The sequence below is a fragment of the Perca flavescens genome, chromosome 2 (assembly GCF_004354835.1).
Source record: "Perca flavescens isolate YP-PL-M2 chromosome 2, PFLA_1.0, whole genome shotgun sequence".
Classification (NCBI taxonomy): Eukaryota; Metazoa; Chordata; class Actinopteri; order Perciformes; family Percidae; genus Perca; species Perca flavescens.
The window spans coordinates 34292415-34308137 of record NC_041332.1 but is presented as its reverse complement, the minus strand read 5'-3'; positions in this window follow the sequence as shown (position 1 = coordinate 34308137).

The following is a 15723-nucleotide window of genomic DNA, read 5'->3' as shown; positions in this document are numbered from 1 at the left end:
ACCCACTCCCCCTCCCACCACTCCTCCTCCCCCTCCCCCTCCTCTCTCTCAGAATGAAATCTGGTGCCATAAAATGTAAGAGGGGGCAAACAGCTCCTCCCCAGCTTGTCGGGGAGTTTGTTTTAAAGTGGAAATGAGGGTGATGGCGCACTTGGCGATTAGCCCCGCGGCTAACATGAAAGGAGAGGAAAAGACAGCTGCTAATTTTCTCCTTTGACCTTTTGGCTCCCGCTGGTATTTCATACAAACGCTGATTTATGGAGGAGCCTAACAGCTCACTGCTACTGGAGGGATTACCGTAAGAGAAAGAGAAAACGAAAGCTGACCCCTAGGACTCGCACTATCTCAATTCATTCATTTCATCTTTTTGTTTCTATCTCTGTCCTTTTCACTTCACATGTCCTTCTCCTCTCGCCCATATCTCTCTGTCGATTTCCCTTTGTTTCTCTGTCCGTCTGCCTTAGTGGATTTTCAGCTCTTTATCTTCCCCCCTCCACCCCCCCCATCTTTATTTGTAGTCTGTTACTGTCTGCATTTGTCCTTCATCCTGCCCATCCTTCCACCCGCGCTCTTTCTATATATCTATATATCCTCTGTGAAATAAGCATTTACAGCACGTAGGTATGTATGAGACTCCTTTTTGCTGTGTCACACACATTATGCAGGCTGCTGAACCATTATTACATATAGCTACAAAAGTAATGCACTGTAATGTGTAAATATTCTCCATATTTTCCACAAAGTAGTTAAGGGGAAAACAGAAGACTTTCACCCAGGAAACGGGTGTTTGTTTTTAACACAAACCACAGTCATTGTATCTTAACTAGTCCTTTTGGTGCCTAAACTTGACAGTCAACGTCACAGGGCAGTCACCTTTTGTAAAAAAACCTTTCATTTTGTGTCATTTGTTTGAGCATATTTATTTTTGTTAATAAATATTATTATTACTACTTATTATTATTATTTGCACCCGTTCCCTGTCCAACTTCTTAAAAACCCCTGTGTAAAAGTTTTGGGTGCCATGCCACTTTGCATGAGATGGTGGTGTGACACCGTTCATAAGAATCCCTTATCATTACAGACTAGCTGTCTACAAACAAACCCAGACACACTGTGGTGCAACAATGACAAAGATGACCCCTTTCTCTGAGCTGAAGAGGTTTCTCATCCACTGTGCAGTGCCCAGTCGTGAATATGAATCCACATTGTGTCCCAACACGGGGAGCTGCGGGGAGATCCCATCAAAAGTTTCATGCAAATCCCCATGTATGGATGGCTCCCATGTAAGGAGGCCCTAAAATGCCTCTGGGGCAACAGAGACCCAAGAAGTGAAGATCCGGAGGTACATTCCCTTCTTCCCCTCCTCTCTCTCTACTATTGCCTCTCTATTGTTCCCTCAATTGGCCAAAGGGGGAGAGAGGTGCACGGAACAATATCAAACAGGCTAATCACTTCAAACATTTTGACTGTATATTAGCTCGAAATCACAGCACAATTGTTCCTCTTATGCGTTTTAAGGAGTCATCCATTGCCTATGAGATAAACGTCCCTCATTTTCGGACAGATGTCTCGTCACCTTCTGCTTTCTTTGTGTTGGCATTTTAAACTGTGGTGTATTTGTGAGGACTATGGTTAACTGCTCCTCAGATCTCTGCAGGGTAAATCCAGACAGCTAGCTAGACTATCTGTCCAATCTGAGTTATCTGTTGCACGACTAAGGGTGCTGACACACCAGGCCGATAATCAGCCGTTGGACAGTCTGGCGAGGTCAGTGACTCAAATCTGTTTGGTGTGTCCCGTGCCATCGTCCGTCTGAGGGGCTGTCGGCGTTCATTTTGGCCGACCTGACATGGTGGCAGGGGAGTCGGGACTCACCCGGAAATGGGGAGCGGAATGAGGTGACTAGAGTCTCTCAAAATCTGACGAAAATCTTTTAAACTGACCTTTGTTGATCTGAAATGAAGACAGATTCAGCAACTGCACGGCCTATTTCTCGCTTAAAGGAACACGCCGACTTATTGGGAATTTAGCTTATTCACCGTAACCCCCAGAGTTAGACAAGTCGATACATACCCTTCTCATCTCCGTGCGTGCTGTAACGCTGTCTGACGGTTTCAGCATTAGCTTAGCCTAGCACAGATCCTGCAGGTAACTGGTTCCAACTAGCCTACTGCTCCGAATTGTGACAAAAGTGACAAAATAACGCCAACATGTTCCTATTTACATGTTGTGATTTGTAGAGTCTGGCGTGTAAAAAAAAACAATGTAACATGAGACACAGCCATCTTCTAACAGTAAACAAACCGGGAACTATATTCTCAGACAGGCTTGCTGCGAGCATATCACCCCGCCCAAGTACTATATTCTTCCGCCTGAGAATATACTTCCCAGTTTGTTTACAGTTAGAAGACGGCTGTGTCTCATATTACGTTGTTTTTTGTACACGCTGTCACTCTATAAATCACAACATGTAAATAGGAACATGTTGGTGTTATTTTGTCACTTATTCGGAGCAGTAGGATTACTGGAACCATTCACCTGCATGTTCTGTAATGGGCTGATGCCGCTGGAGCCGTCAGACAGCATTACAGCACGCACGGAGATGAGAAGGGTATGTATGGCCTTGTCTAACTCTGGGGGTTATGGTGAATAAGCTAAATTCCCAATAAGTCGGCGTGTTCCTTTAAAATGTTTTCAGAAACATGTTTCGGTGAACTATTTTAGTACAATATGAGATCGTATTCTGAACGGCCGCCATGACAGTCTGGTTTGAATTTCCGGAGAAAACAAATCCATGTGACGCGTTTGTCCAATCAGCTGCCGGTTTTCATTTCTTGGGCAACATTACAGCTTAGCGCCGCCTGCTGTTATAGAGATGTATTACGTCTCGTCTCCTCTCGTCTTTTTGGTCTGTTCTGTGGCAGTTTTTTGGACCTCGGGGACGCGACTGATCATATCGACGGGGTTTTCTGTCAACGGTCGGCCGTCGGCTATATGTGTCTACACCTTAAAACTACTTTTGAATGTACACGTTCCACCAAAACAAGTTCCTTCCCGAGGCTATTTTGCAGAGGCACCGTCACTAAGTCTGGTGTTTAGCACCACCCAAGATGATTGTGATTGGTTTAAAGAAATGGCAATAAACCAGAGAAGGTTTTTTTTTCTGTCTGCGGAAAGATTTTTGTCACCGCGACAGCGTCACAACGGTGAAAGATAAGTCACAAAACTTTTCGGGTGTGTGGTTGAGATTAAAATGAAGGCAGGGTTCGTAGATGGGTGTGGTCCGGGCATGGGCGCTGGAATTAGTGGGGTATGAAGTAAGGAAGGAGCCATTGGCCCCCCCACTTTACGCCCCCTGGCCCAATTTGGCATTGTGGCTGGTGTGATCCCATCGCAAGATGGTCTCTAGTTTTTTATTAGATTGGCACTGTAAAAACTGCTTCTGAGCATAAGGTTAACATATCTATATAAATGGAGTTTCAGTTTGAAGGCTGCACATTGATTACAGTTAATAGTTCCCTCTAAACAGAACGGATAGGCTTGAAACATCTCGCAACCATCTATTGCACACTTTATCTCCAATAGAGTTTTTAAATATCTGCATCTTTTTTATGTTTCCATAAATGAGCATTTATATTTTGGAGCAAGACTGGCTGAGGCAGACCATAGTAAGAAAATCCCCATGAGTGCTGGAAACAGGATCAATAAACTTTTTATTTTTTTTACCCTTCTTTTAGAAAATCAGACTTTAGCTTTTTAGTTCTGTAATATCAATAGCTAAGATGGAGTTATGATTGTTGAAGCAACGGTTTATTTAACACATACAGAGAAATTCCTTTAGCATGAAAATAAAAAAAACAAAGCTTTTCCAAGACATAACACGTCAGTAACATACAAACTAAATAATACGAGGAAATGAAAGAGTCACAACAAGAGCAGCTCGCCAGACTCAACAACCCTGCAAACACATGGCGACACGTTGGATGCAAATAACCAAGGATTTCCAAATCAGAGCAGCTGCTCTATCAGCTGAAGGAAGATATTAGTGTTCCTGGGTTTTTGGACTAGAGATGTGAATATGAACAATGCATGAATTTCCCAAAGAGAGCCAAAACGGTGTCAACGTTGGGTTTCATTGGCTGTCTCTTGATGTTACTACAAATAAAACCCTTGGCTCTCTGGTATGAAGCTTCTGGAATTCTCCCAAATAACACAACCGACAAATATCATAATATCCATATTAAATTTGGTTTTAAGGGTGGAATTTGCTTCTTTAAAGGAGACATATCCTGCTCATTTACTGGTTTATACTTGTATTTTACTTAACAACTGTATTGCACTAGAACATGATTAAATGCTTGAATGTTCAAAAAAAATAATAATTTTTTTCATACGGTCTGAAACGCTCCATTTTAGCGAGAAGAATATGTTGCACCTTTGCCAAGGTAGTTCTCAAGCCGTGGGTGGAGATACGCAGATGGGCGGTATGCTATTGGCACTTACCCACTGCTAGTAGAAGCTCTAATTGGCTCGACTCGGCTGCGGTGCCCCCGTCCTCCATTTTCCGTTGCAGGTATAGTACTGCCTCATGCGTGAGGCGAGCGCGGCTGGTTGTTATAGCGCCGCCGCAGGAAACTGCCGTGACCTAACATGATGCGCATAGAACGTCAAAGGTGTGTTGTTCTTGCCACAGCCAGAAGACAAATTTAGTTTCAAAAGAAGCTGGAGGCAGCAAAAAAAACAACTGCTGGCTAAACTATTAAAAACAGCGGGTTTGTTCAGGACACCCCCGTCTGACGCTAGCAATGATGACGCAGTGACTAGTGACGATTCTCTCCAACCAATCAGGAGTCTGCAGGTTTTCACGTCACCTTTTGGTATCACCTCAGCTCGCTGGGAACCTCGACGGAGGTGATACTAAGAAAAGTACCTGTTGGCAGGTACCAGGGACTTTTATCATTATGGAAAACCAAAAAAGGTGAGTAGAGTCGAGGCGAGTCGAGCAGGTACCACGTAATGGAAAAACGCCATATCAGCCATATATATATATATGTAATAAGAGTGTGCGAAACTGAATGATCAATCAATCTTGTAAAATAAACAATCTTTGCAGCCATGGTTTCAACTCACGCTCTCTCTCTCTCTCTCTCGCTCTCCACATTTTGTTCTCCCCCTCTGGGTTTCAGAGTTCAAGCAGGTCATTAGCAGAGTGTTTACAGTGGGAAAGAGGGCATTCATTAAGAAAATGCAAGTGTGTGTGTATGTGCACGTGTGCCTGTCTGTGATCACCATATGAATGCGTGCATGTATGTGTGTGTGCCTAACTGTGATCACAGTGTGTGTGTGTATCAATCACTCCAGTGTGGGTGACGACGAGGAGCTGTTTGTCTTTCTCATAAAAGGGAAAGGGATCAAAAGGGCTGGTCTACCAGCTGGACCTTCAATCACACTGGGACAGCGTGACTTTAGAGCCCTGGGCAGCTGGAGCCCTGGGGACTAATGGTGTGTGTGTGTGTGTGTGTGTGTGTGTGTGTGTGTGTGTGTGTGTGTGTGTGTGTGTGTGTGTTCTCATCATAATTTCCCAGAATGACATCTTTAAAACATCTTTTGTGAACAACAGTCCAATGCCCAAAAACATTTCATTTACAACATATATGATATGAAATGTTTGGTATTTTTGCTTAAGAAATGACTCAAATGATTAATCAATCAATTAGGTGCAGAGGGTAGCCTCAATGAAACGGCCCATTTGTGTGACGTCCAGTTGTGTTCTTTAAACCCACAACAAAGCACAGGTAGACTTTATATTTTACAATTTCTGTTTTCCGTCAGATTGTTTATAGATTTCGATGTTTCCGACCGCACTTGAAGGCAGCTTTATTTCGCAGGAAACATTCAGCTGTTACACAAACTCCCGGGCAGTTCAGTGCTTGTGTTTCGTTTTTTACTTTCTTGTGGCAGCGTTAGAGGCAGTGATGTTTCCTGTTTCCTGTACAGGACTCTCACACCGCCTCAAACCAGAGCTCAAAACACACCAACAAGTCTGATCCTCGGTTACATTATTGGCCACCGCAGCGTCACATGGGGTTGCGTATCTGTCCAATTTGAGTTTTCTGTTGCACGACTAAAACAACTTTTAAACGTACACATGTTCCACCAAAAAGTTCCTTCCCGAGGCTATTTTGCAGAGGCACCGCGGCTTTTCTCCGGTTCTTAGCACCGCCCATGACGATTGTGATTGGATTAAAGAAATGCCAATTAACCAGAGCACGTTTTCCTCCCATCCCTGAATGCTATGTGGACTAGCCAGACTCTCCTCCAGCGCGCTTTGGAGAAGGGTCTGGCAAAGCGAGACTAAGTCGGTCTCAACTTTTTACCGCAGGCCCGCAGTGTTTTTTTGCGTGGCAAACCCTGCCACGCCCTAAACGCACAACCTCTGTTCAAAATGAATGGTAAGACCTGACACAGCCTTGAGTGTCATACTAGCATGTTGTCAAAAGAGCAAGAATGCACATGGTACTGCAACCAGCAGTTCAGCAGCTACTCGGATGAGGTGAGAGCTCAACATTCTTACCACAACATTCCACAGACATAACTTATCATATTTCCACTCAAAGCCACCTCCGAGCTCCAAGGTTCCAAAATGTCACCCTACTTGCTTTTCTGCCTGAAATAAATCACCTCCCTGCTTCATAAAAGGATAGGATTTCAACCTGTGTGTGTGTGTGTGTGTAAGTGCATACATGTGCACATATGGGAGCGTATGTATGAATATGTGTGCATGCGTCGAGGCAGCAAGATCAAAGCTGCAGGCGTGGCACGCAGAGTTTGAAGATCTTGACATGCCTGTTGTACCTGCCATGTTGACAGTTTTTGTCTGGGAGTCAGTTTTTCTAAGAAGATCAATTTAGGCTCTAAGATTTATTGCATGATAATTAAACATGAAGCATTTTGTTATGTCAAGTAGGAACACACATGAATACAACTTTTTTTTTGCACTGAGAGTACATGGGCTGATTTCTCACATGTTGTTGGCTCCTCCCATAGTGTAAGCCAAAGCAACAAGAATGTTTTGAATCACATGATTTTCCATTGAAAAACAAAAATGTAAATAGTAAAAGAGTGAGTCAAGTAACTGCCCGGTTATTTGAGCTATGTTGATACAACAATTAAGCAATCCTCATATTTCTACAGTGACAATTTTAAATGGATGTCAGGAAAACTGGTGATAAACTTAAAAATAACATATTTTGCTATGAAATCAGTATATACTGCATCTTTGGTGTTTGTTTAGTAAAAGTTTTCCCTACTGATATACTGATGACGGCATTCCCTACATCAGTGTTCTCCAGGGGGCTTGAACTTTTTGTACTGACTGACACTGTTGGTACGGGTAATTTGGGAAGAGATCTTACCATCCGGCAGACAACACAGAGTCCCTAAATGCAGACTGAACTGGTAAAAAAACTAATTTGTGCCTACATCAAAATGCTAATCAATTATACTTGTTGAGGCCGTGTGGGTTGTGCAATATGTCAAATGTCATGGTGTTCTGTTTATGTGGCCTGTTGCTTTCATTGATTTGCACTTTGTTTACTTGTGGATTGTTGTTGTTTTTATTTTATTTATATTTATTGACTTTGTCTTAAATTTTCCTTTTTATTAATCCCTGTCTTATTGTTTCTATTCATTGAAATTTATTGTAAGTGCAGCTAAAGTTGTCAGTGCTGGAGTTCAAGAAAAGTTTCCCCAAGGGGTCAATAAAGTATAATTGAATTGAATCGGTGCAACATCTGCGTGGGTGGCCACAGACAGTCGGACACGAAACATAGTATATCATATTATTTAAATTCCAACGGCCAAACAGGTGGTGAACCATCTGAGGGGCCAACGTTGCTAGCCGAGGCTCGACTGTGATTTAAGCGCTCATTCGGTACTCTGTGGCTCCCTGACACAGGGCTATGATGAGCTCCTGTTAGTAAAGCACCAGGAAAGTTGACCATTTGTCTCCAAGCAATGCCGGCCCTCAGTCAACTGCTGCCAAGGGAAGTACCCACCTAGCTTGGATGATGTTGTTTCCACAAATAAGCACAACAACTGTTTCATCTGCTATTTTAAAAATGGAAAAAATATGCAGCTACGGTATCATTCTAATTTTTCTCACCTTACACAAAAAGTGAGGATCATTTCAATATCAGCTCAACTTTAATTTAAAAGCAACTGTATCAAATAATACCATAAAATCGGACCAAATATCCATAACACATATGCCAACTGGGAATTACTTTGAAAATTTCAAATGCTTGTCTATTTCAACAGACATAGGCGCCTGATCAATGGAGCAAGTGGAGCAAATGCATCCCTATTATTCAATTGGGGAAACAAAGTTAGTGTGTCATCCCCACTTTTTTGTCTTTCTAAAAATAAATTGTCATCATCATGTCATCATACAGTCCCTGCAGTCAGGTTTTTATATTTAAGCAGCCTATATCAACAAGCATTTGACTATTTTCAGCAACTGACAAAAATAAAATGATAAATTTTTGGACAACCCATTTTCAGTTGGTTCAGTCGAACCCGTCGCTGACCGTTTGCCACAGCATGCTTTGGCTGTCACACAGGACTCATAAGAAACATCTAGGTTAACTGCTATCATGGACTGAAGATAGAACATAGGGAAAGATAGCCTTTTGTATGTTCAACAAACCTGCTTACTCACTCCAGCCAAACTTTAAATTTACTAAAAGTATGATTGTACTGTCCCAGAAATGCCAGACCAATTTGTGACTCAACGTTAGCTAACTTTGCCAGCCAGCCCGCCACCCAACTTTGGCTCGCTGATGGGACAGGACTTATCTGTGGAGATGGAACGTTTGCGAGGGAGCTGAATTATTAGTCATAGTTCTATTATCTTTACTGTTACTATCATGTCCACTGTTCATCATGTCATTCTATTATACGCACTGCCATAATTATTATGAGTCATATTTCGGTATTTATTGTATTTAGGTATTAGTCTCTACCCCCCATCTGGTCGAGGCAGATGGCCACCCACCAAAAGCCAAGTCCAAGTTTTTCCTAGCCGCTGTGTGCAATTGCAATTGCTATGAGAATTGTTGGGTCTCTGTAAATTATAGAGTGGTCTAGACCTACTCTTTCTGTAGTGTCCTGAGATAACGTCTGTTATGATTTGACACTACAAATAAAATTTAATTGATTCAAAGAATCGGCTCCTGTAGTGTAACATGGCTGTTAATATTTTGCATTGGCCCTGTTGATTTTAGTATTCCGGATCTAATCTAGACTATAGTTTCTTGACTTAATCCAAGAGTGTAGGTGGTGTAGAAATGCAGGAAATTTAAAAAATGTAGCAGATTAAAATCGATTTCTCCACCAGGAGACCACCAGATGCCCGCCAAATATGTAACTTTTGAGTTTGCTCCACCCTTTTTAAAGGTCCCATGACATGGTGCTCTTTGGATGCTTTTATATAGACCTCAGTGGTCCCCTAATCCTGTATATGAAGTCTCTTTTATATAGACCTTAGTGGTCCCCTAATACTGTATCTGAAGTCTCTTTTATATAGACCTCAGTGGTCCCCTAATCCTGTATATGAAGTCTCTTTTATATAGACCTTAGTGGTCCCCTAATACTGTATCTGAAGTCTCTTTTATATAGGCCTTAGTGGTCCCCTAATACTGTATCTGAAGTCTCTTTTATATAGGCCTTAGTGGTCCCCTAATATTGTATATTAAGTCTCTTTTATATAGACCTTAGTGGTCCCCTAATACTGTATCTGAAGTCTCTTTTATATAGGCCTTAGTGGTCCCCTAATACTGTATCTGAAGTCTCTTTTATATAGACCTTAGTGGTCCCCTAATACTGTATCTGAAGTCTCTTTTATATAGACCTTAGTGGTCCCCTAATACTGTATCTGAAGTCTCTTTTATATAGGCGTTAGTGGTCCCCTAATACTGTATCTGAAGTCTCTTTTATATAGACCTTAGTGGTCCCCTAATACTGTATCTGAAGTCTCTTTTATATAGGCGTCAGTGGTCCCCTAATACTGTATCTGAAGTCTCTTTTATATAGACCTTAGTGGTCCCCTAATACTGTATCTGAAGTCTCTTTTATATAGACCTTAGTGGTCCCCTAATACTGTATCTGAAGTCTCTTTTATACAGACCTTAGTGGTCCCCTAATACTGTATCTGAAGTCTATTTCCCGAAATTTGGAGGGAGGGTGTGCCCTTGACCAACTGCCACTTTGCTCATTTGAAAGCCATGATGTCTCTCTCTCTCTCACGGGTTGGCCAAATTCTCTGGGCGGGCAAAGCAGAGAAAGGGGAGGTAACCTTGCTCCTTATGACCTCATAAGGAGAAGATTCCAGATCGGCCCATCTGAGCTTTCATTTTCTCAAAGCCAGAGCAGGATACCCAGGGCTCGGTTTACACCTATCGCCATTTCTAGCCACTGGGGGACCATAGGCAGGTTGGGGGAATGCATATTAATGTTAAAAAAAAAAATACAAATAAAGGGAAATTTTCATGCCATGGGACCTTTAAAACATAACCAGGCGTGTCAACAGACACAATAATAAGTAAAGTACGCTTGCAGAGAGGAGCTACAAAGGTAAAACCAACACATCTTTACGACATCTGTGTCTGTTTCTTTGAGCCGGAGACATGTAATATAACCTGTTGAGGATACAAGAAATGGGTGCATCATTGTCTGTGTGGGTGTCATGACATCACCCAGGCTCTTCCCGGTCTTTTCTGAGTACTCAGTGGGGAAACGGGTTGTGAGACGAGCTTTCAAAAGCACAGATCAAAGGAGGAGGTGTGTTACAAATGAGGTAAATTACAGTGTCGGAAAGAGATAACCGGTGTGGCAACTGCACTCCTGCCAAAAAACCTTTCTCATAAACCTCTTCAAAGGTGGAAGAGAGGTTGATGCAACATCTAAATATGTTCCACTGTGTGTTTACGTAAGCAGCTCTGTTGTTACCTTGTATGTCCAGCTTTAGCGGAGGATTATAATATGTCCTCGGTGGATTTAGAATTTTTTTTTAAAGTCAAGACTCAGACAAACCATTCAAAGCCTCTTCAAAAACGCATGGTCACAAAAGTAAAACTTAGAATAGCAAGAAGTTGGTGGAAGGTTTTTGACCCGGCAGCGGTGATAGCTAAATGTATGAAAGCAGCTTGGCAATGGTTTCAGACCCATTCTTTAGGCAGCCTCAAAAAGGTTGCTTATTTTTTTTATTTATTTTTTTTGTCCCTTTGGAATCTGAATGATATTTCAGTCAAAAGGCGAGAGCAAAAGCCTGTGGTTGTGTGGGTGAAATTCGGATACCATCCAATGTTCAAAGCCTTGAAATACATATGCCACACAATGTTAAAGCATTCCTTTTCACAATTTACAATGCATAAACATGATGGTTTACAGAGGCCCAGGGTGATTATTTGCACAGAGGTCTAGTTTCAGCTATTTCAGGTTTTCCTTGAGGCTGCCCCACCAAGCCGCCTCACAAAGTGATTCTTGAAAGTGTTAAACCACAGGCCCCCCCCCCCAGCCTCGGTGAACACCAAACACTGACTGTTTACACTTCAAATATCCAACACAGATTGACCAGACAGCACAAGCTACAAAAAGCAACTCACGCCTGCATGAAAAGACAACAAACTCTTTGGGCTTTTAAGTTGTTTTATACCATAACTCTAATATGACAGCATTTCACACATTTCAGATTTTTATGAATGAGAGAGGGCTCCATGATATATAAAGATATCAACAAGTCCTCCAAACCATGAAACGATATGGGTCGTTTGTTCCCTACCCTCTGATACTCGAATACTTTAAAAGCGCCCACCCTCCCAGGTGCGGTTGTGAACGTAAAGGTCGCGATTTTAAACATGTCTTTAATGTTGCGAAATGGTTGCAGTTTGGTTATGTGGTATGGTTAGGAGCCAGGACTTTTGAAAATTAGAACATCGACAACTTCTCCCAAAAATTCTCCTAAGCCCCTCCCCCACAAGGGAGAATGAATGTGTGTGCATGAGCAGTGATTGACACGCAGTTAGACCCCCCCATATTTGTGCAAACAATTTTTTTTAAATTACCTGCTTCATGTAGTTAGTTTTATAAGTCTAACCTACTGCACCTTTAAGGCACCAAAACTACTTGATTAAGTTTAGAAAAAGATTGTAGTTTGGGTTAAAATCTGACGTTGCTTTACTTCTGGTTATGCAAAAAAAGAAAACCCGCCACAGTCGCAGTTTGGTTATGTTAAGGCACCAAACTACTTAGTTAAGTTAAGTAAAAAAAAAACTTGCCACTTAATTTGATTTTCAAACTCCACTTTTCTGGGTGAAAGTCCTGTTTGTCTGACCCATCCACCACCCTTACACAGTTTAACAAAAACTGGGTTGTGATTCGAAAATCGATTCATAAAATCCAAGAATCCATCTTTCTGTTTGTATCATATGAAACTAAAAGACCTAAAGAGTCCATTGGTAATGCTCTCTGTCCCTCTGTCACATCAAGATATCTGAATGAAATGTCTCTCAATACTCGCTGACTGTAGAGTGTGTAGAGCTGCAGTTTATTGTGCGTTCATGTTAAATAAAAAATACATCTGCTGTAACTGCTTTGGGGTCAGTTCTTCATGTAAACATTGATACTTTTAAGAATGCAGCAGGTTAGAGGAAACTTAGTATAGTAACTGAAATGTTCCTAACCTAATTGATATCGAATCGAAAACAAAATCAAATTGGGTATGAAATCGATGCGGGACCGTGTGAATCGGAATCGAATCGATTTGAAAAATCATTGACGATACCCAGCCCTAGTACAAACTACTGGGAGCGTTTTCCAGGGGAGTCCAGGACAGTCTCAGAGGTATGCACCACTTCTGCGATCTCATGACAGCAATACATTGTTTCTCATAAAAGATATCACATAAAGCACACAGTCTGTAAGTTGAAGTCTGACAAGTTGCACCTTAAAACTCGACTTTGCTCTGGGTCATGTATCCACGGCATCGTCTCTCTGCACATACGGAACATGAACTTACTGTCAGCAGCTCTGATAACACAAGACAGAATGCTCCAATTTCTCATTTTTCAAAAAGTTGTGAAAAACCTAAGCAGAGCAGCATCTCCACAAGGGCCCCACTGATGTATCTTGAAAGACTGTGACTTCTCAGTTTGCATTTGATACGGTGTCTTTTTAGCAGCCACGCGAGAAAAAGCCAGTTATGGGAAAAGCTGCAAAAAGGGAGAGACAGGACGAGCTCCTGGGCCTTCAGAAGTCTTGTCAAAAGCCTTTCCTTTCTCTGCTTTGTCGCACTGATATTCATCTTGCCAGTTGAAAAGTGGAGAGACGGCAAAAACTTCGGGCTTGAAAAGAACTTTTTCAACTTCTAAGAGACGCCGCGCAACAGGACTGAGTATTTGATAAAAAGAAAGAGGGGAAAAAAAAACAACTGAAACAGTAGGAATGGAAGGGACTTTCAAACGGAGAGGCGCGTTAAAGAATCAGATACCGTGTTTGGAAAACGGAGCGCCGATGAATATGGCATTGTCCTCTGGTGAGAAGAGGAACCAGGCACATGTTCATTCTGACGTGCTTTGTGTGCACACATCCCTAAATCAATTTGACATATCCCAATCAACATATACAGTACTTCTCTATATTCTCAGCCTGAGTGTGTGTGTGTGTGTGTGTGTGGTCGTTTAAGTATCAGCTCTAACCGTCAGCGACACCCTGTGAGACAGGAATCTTCTCAGAACTGTCATCCTGCAGGGCGCTGTTAAAAGAAAACTTTAATAAAGTTTGATCACTATTTATTTCATCTCTAAAGATGAATAAAGCATTGTCCTCTGGTGAGAAGAGGAACCAGGCACATGCAGAGTGTGTTGATTCTGACGTACTTTGTGTGCACACTTCCCTAAAATCAATTTGACATATCCCAATAAACATATACAGTACTTAATAATTAACTTTCTCTATATTCTCGGTCTGAACGTGCCTGAGTGTGTGTGTGTGTGTGTGTGTGTGTGTGTGTGTGTGTGTGTGTCTGAGACGCACGTAGATAGAAAGAAAGATTGTGTGTGTGTGTGAGAGAGACACATAGATTGACAGAAAGAGAGAGATTGTGGGTGTGTCTCTGAGACGCACATAGATAGAAAGAGAGATTTTTTTTGTGTGTGTGTGTGTGTGTGTGTGTGTGTGTGTGTGTGTGGTCGTAGTATCAGCTCTAACCGTCAGCGACACCCTGTGAGACAGGGATCTTCTCAGAACTGTCATCCTGCAGGGCGCTGTTAAAAGAAAACTTTAATAAAGTTTGATCACTATTTATTTCATCTCTAAAGATCCCTTTCAAAATGTGCCGAGCAAAAACTTTCACGCCACATTTTTTTTTTCCCTTCTTTACCCCAGCTCTACTTGTCTCTGAGAGGAACGCTGACTTCATCAGCGCACCTTCGAGAGTTTGACGAAAATGAACGCTAAGCTCTGGAATCCTTCCTTTCTTTCGCTCGGCGGCAAAATGAATAAATGATATTCCTGCCTTTAATCGACGCACTCAGCCATAACAAAGAGACTTTGAGACACTTTGAGGACACCTAACGATCACAAGCATCAGGAGGGGCTTTTCGTTTTTGTTTTTTTTTCGTCGACGGACAGGCAGATCAAAAAGTGAGCCCCTTAAACGCTTCTTCCCACTTCAGAATAATCTCGCCTTCTGCCTCTTTCAAGCACAAAGTGGGAAGAGAGAACGATCGTCTCACCGGTTTCAAAGTTATGTTGCCCGTGATGAAGCGTTTCGTATTGACGACTTCGAAGGTGCCTCGTCTCTTGAAAGAAGTGACATTTTTATCTATATATAGTGTTAGAGTGTGCTTCAATTTAACTTTGTCTGGCGCGGAGCATGTCTGGTGTTGATGTGGCTGACAGCTGCTGGTTGAAAGACACGGTGGAGAAAAGTACTGTAGATTCAAATGAAGTTTTGCCATGACGACAGGGGCTTGATGTATGCTAATCAATCGATGGGGTAGAAAATATGCTTGCTGGTGGAGAGAGAAAAAGTGAAGAAGAAAAAAAAACAACAACACTGTGAGTGACAGAAACTTGTCAGACACCGAGATATCAAAAAAAGTCACAAAGTTTGCGCCGCCGCACAAGAGCCCCAAATCGCATGTGGCATACGCTACAAGCGGTTCCACTAGAAACGCATTGTATTTGATGTAAAGAAAAAGAAATCGGGACAATTCTCCATATGGTTTTTTCTTTTTTTTGACAAGGGAGGGGGGCGAGCTTTGTCTCGATGACACCTAACGGTGAATTCCTGAGAAAATTCTCTGTCTAGGTCTGTCTGAGCCTCTTCTATCCTTCAAAGGCCACGGGCTATAGGATGTTGAATTTACATCACAAAAGACCCTGAACTGTCTCAGCAAGTGAAGGTATAACAGATGATCAAACAGACCCATCGCATCAAATATATCAGACATCAATATCTAATGGAACAGATTGTGAAAGATGGACAAGAAAGACATCTGCTTTAAAAACACATTGAGCCAGGGCTAAAAATATTCTTTCGCTACAGTTTATCAGATGTCGTTTAGAAGCTTGGTAATGACGTCGCAGCCAGATGCTTACAAGTCAATCTCCAGGCGACCTGACTCTGAGAATTTGGGTTAACAAACCACAACAATGTGAGCT